Here is a 4,574-nt window from a genome sequence, read left to right as displayed (position 1 = left end):
GGTTCTTTAGGAATCTGTTCTGTGCAGCAGCAGAGAGAGAACAGCAGACAGGAGAGAAGATACTGGAGCTGTTATCATCAGTGTGCACATACAAATCAATTCCTCTTCAATGGAAATGGTGTGATTTCCTACTGGACCTGTACACCCATGAGCCTACAACCGATTTGAGAGTCCTTTCATCATTACAGCCAGTTTTCCAGTCTGGTCCTGCAGTTTGGTTTATAAACCTCTCAGAGATAAAGACCTCCATCCTCCTGGAAGTACTGAAACTCCAATCAGAGAAGAAACAAGTGGAGGTTACAGGCTGCTCACATGGAGAGAGTGAAGTGAGGAGTTTCCTGCAGTGTCTGCCTTATATCTCACAGCTCAGGTAAATGAATTGTTCTTAACAGTATTTACCTGCTTAAATGAAGAGTTTTATTTTAAAACAAGTTAGGTAAACATTTCATTTTGCATAAATAGTATGAGGGCTGCAAGGTGGCTTGGTGGTTAGCACTGTTTCCTCGCAGCTAGAAGGTCGCTGGTTTGCGTCCCGGTGAGGACACCCGGGATCTTTCTGCGTGGAGTTTGCATGTTCGCCCCGTGTAGCGTGAGTTCTCTCCAGGTTCTCCGGCTTCCTCCCACACATTCCAAAAACATGTTGAGGTTAATTGGTGATTCTAAATTGTCCGTAAGTGTGAATGTGAGTGTGCTTGGTTGTCTGTGTGTAGCCCTGTGATAGACTGGTGACCTGTCCAGGGTGTCCCCTGCCTTCACCCTGAGTCAGCTGGGATAGGCTCCAGCCCCCCGTGACCCAAGTGAGGATTAAGCGGTGTATACACACGTGGAAAAAATTGTTGGTACCCCTCGATTAATGAAAGAAAAGCCCACAGTGGTCACAGAAATATTTTGAATCTGACAAAAGTAATAATAAATTAAAATTCTATGAAAATTAACCAATGAAAATCAGACATTTCTTTTGAACCGTGGTTTAACGGAATTATTTTGAAAAATAAACTCGTGAAACAGGCCTGGACTAAAATGATGGTACCCTTAACTTAATATTTTGTTGCACAATCTTGTGAGGCAATCACTGCAATCAAACGATTTCTGTAACTGTCAGTGAGACCTCTGCACCTCTCAGCAGATATTCTGGCCCACTCCTCATGAGCAGACTGCTCCAGTTGTCTCAGGTTTGAAGGGTGCCTTCTCCAGACAGCATGTTTCAGCTCCTTCCACAGATGTTCAATAGGATTTAGATCAGGGCTCATAGAAGGCCACTTCAGAATAGTCCAATGTTTTCCTCTTAGCCATTCTTGGCTGTTTTTAGTGTGTTTTGGGTCATTATCCTGTTGCAAGACCCACGACCTGCGACTGAGACCAAGCTTTCTGACACTGGGCAGCACATTTCTCTCTAGAATACCTTGATAGTCTTGAGATTTCATTGTAACCTGCACAGATTCAAGACACCATGTGCCAGATGCAGCATAGAAGCCCCAGAACATAACAGAGCCTCCTCCATGTTTCACACTAGGGTCGGTGTTCTTTTCTTGATGTGCTTCATTTTTGCGTCTGTGAACATGGAGCTGATGTGCCTTGCCAAAAAGTTCCAGTTTTGTCTCGTCTGTCCATAGGACATTCTCCCAGAAGCTCTGTGGCTTGTCAACATGCAGTTTGGCAAATTCCAGTCTGGCTTTTTTATCATTTGTTTTCAACAATGGTGTCCTCCTTGGTCGGCTCCCATGAAGTCCACTTTGGCTCAAACAACGACGGACGGTGCGATCTGACACTGATGTACCTTGACCTTGGAGTTCACCTTTAATGTCTTTAGAGGTTGTTCTGGGCTCGTTTGTTACCATTCGTATTTTCCGTCTCTTCGATTTGTCATCAGTTTTCCTCCTGCATCCACGTCCAGGGAGGTTGGCTACAGTCCCATGGATCTTACATTTCTGAATAATATGTGCAACTGTAGTCACAGGAACATCCAGCTGCTTGGAGATGGTCTTATAGCCTTTACTTTTAACATACTTGTCTATACTTTTCTTTCTAATCTCCTGAGACAACTCTCTCCTTCGCTTCCTCTGGTCCATGTTTAGTGTGGTACACACCATGTACCAAACAGCCTAGTGACTACTTGTAACCGTATAAATAGGCCGACTGACTGATTACAAGTCTGTAGACACTGTGATGCTCATTAGAGGACACACCTTGATTGAACATGTCCCTATGGTCACATTATTTTTGTCCAGGCCTGTTTCATGAGTGTATTTTTTTTTTAATTCTGTTGAGCCACAGCTCAAAAGCAAAGTCTGATTTTCATTATTTAATTTTCACAGAATTTTTATTTATTATTACTTTTGTCAGATTCATGTTGTTTCTGTGACCGTTATGGGTTTTTCTTTCATTAACCGAGGGGTACCAACAATTTTGTCCACCTGCGTAGATAATGGATGGATAAATACTATGAGGTGCCAACTAAAAAATCCCAAACTGTTTGTGTTGTGCCTCACAGTTACACATATGTCACACTTGCAAGCTTTAAGTGTCATGAATCAGCAGACTGCATCACACCTTCGACATCAGGACCTCAGGACCTGTTACACATGTTTGTGTGACCGCTGGCAGGTGCACAGTTATAATTTCTTCTTTGACCCAAAACTACAGCAGAGAGCACACCTCACATTCTGTGTCAGTAACCAGCCAGAATGATCCAACGTTTATGTGGACAATCATTACTGCTCCTGAGAGGTGGGTCTGTAGCTCTGATCCAAAGACTAAATGGCTGTTTTATACAGTGGAGGAGCTGCAATGTAAAGAGCTTAGAAGTATGTAGTGGTGCCTAGAAATTTTGCATCTCTCAATGATTTTGAAACAATTATTGAGCCCTCATAACTGTATCAGTACAGGAGACAGACACCTTCGATTTTTTTTTTTTTTAGAACTAAAGACACCTTAACGCTGTATTAAAAACTGCAACCCAATCAATTTTGTATCCACTCCAGGTGTCACAATCAAAAGCACAATTTTTTTGTTTAGCCAACCTTTAGAATCTGTTTAATGCAATACAGTGAGGGAAAAAATATTAAGTCCCCTGCATATTTCATGATTATGTCCACATACAACAAAAATACGGGTCTATAATTTTAATAGTAGGTTTATTTCAACTGTAAGAGACAGATTATCAACAAAAAGATTCAGAAAAACACATTAACAATGATTAATTTCCAGTTGATCAAGGGAAATAAGTATTTGATCCCCCAGCAAAACATGACTTAGTACTTGGTAGAGTAACCCTTGCTGGTAAACACAGACACCAGACATTTCTTACAGTTGGTCACCAGGTCTGCACACATTTCAGGAGGTATGTTACACCTCTCCTCTTTGCAGATTCTCTCCAGATCCTTAAGGTTCCGAGTCTGTTACTTACCAAAGCTGAAGCTTTAGCTCCTTCCATAGTTTTTAAATAGGATTAAGGTCTGGAGACTGGCCACTCCATGACTTTAATGTGCTTCTTCTGGAGCCACTCCTTTGTTGCTTTGGCCATATGCTTAGGGTCATCATCTTGTTGGAAGACCCACCCACAACACATTTTTGGTGCTTTGGCTGAGGGAAGGAGGTTCTTGCTCAAGATTTCTTCGTACATGGCCCAATTAATTGTTCCCTCAATGTGGTGCAGTCGTCCCGTACCCTTGCCAGAGAAACAGCCCCAAAGCATAATGTTTCCACCTCCATGCTTGACTGTGGGGATGGTGTTCTTGAGGACCATAGTCAGCATTCTTCTCTCTCCAAACATGACAAGTCGAATTGATGCCAAAGAGCTCAATTTTGGTCTCATCTGACCAAATCACATTCCCCCAAGCCTCCTGAGTGTCATTCAAATGTTCATTGGCAAACTTCAGATGTGCCTGTTCATCTGATTTCTTGTGGAAGGGGACCTTGCAGGTGCTACAAAATTTCCAACCATTAAGATGCAGCGTGTTGCCAGTGGTATTCTTGGTGACTGTAGTTCCAGCAGCCTTGAGATCATTACCAAGTTCCTCCCATGTAGCTCTGGGATTATCCTTGACCTTTCTGATGATCAGAGATACTGCATGAGGTGAGATCCTGTGTGGAGCTCCAAACTGAGGGTGATTGATTGTTGTTTTTTTTCCCCTTTCTTTTATTTGCAAATGATTGCACCGACAGTTGTCACCTTTTCACCAAGTTGCAATATGTAGGAGCCAGAATTCTTGCTGGTACAAAGGGGATCTGTGACGGCCCGTGGCCACCGAGTGTATTTGTGGACCCAAACGAAGAGGAGATGGGGAATGGATAAGGAAAAACAGGTTTTTATTAAAGGAGGGTAGGGAAGTGATGGGCACCAGGAGGCAGGTGGAGAATCCGGCGTTGGTGCCGAGGGAGGTCTTCGGTGCCGGTGGGTCGTGTGGCGAGTTCCCCGTGCAGGAGTCTGTGCGGAGGTTTTTCCGTGGCTTTGCTCAGGAGAAGGAGTCCGTGTGGAGGTTTCCCAGTGGTGGTGCTCAGGGCACGGTGCTCGTGTGGAGGTTTCCCCGTGACGGTGCTCAGGTGAAGGTGCTCGTGTGGAGGTTTTTCTGGTG

The sequence above is a fragment of the Stegastes partitus genome, unplaced genomic scaffold (genome assembly GCF_000690725.1).
Source record: "Stegastes partitus isolate 25-593 unplaced genomic scaffold, Stegastes_partitus-1.0.2 Scaffold1175, whole genome shotgun sequence".
NCBI classification, from domain to species: Eukaryota; Metazoa; Chordata; class Actinopteri; family Pomacentridae; genus Stegastes; species Stegastes partitus.
The sequence above is the reverse complement of the archived record's forward strand: the minus strand, read 5'-3'. Positions refer to the sequence as shown.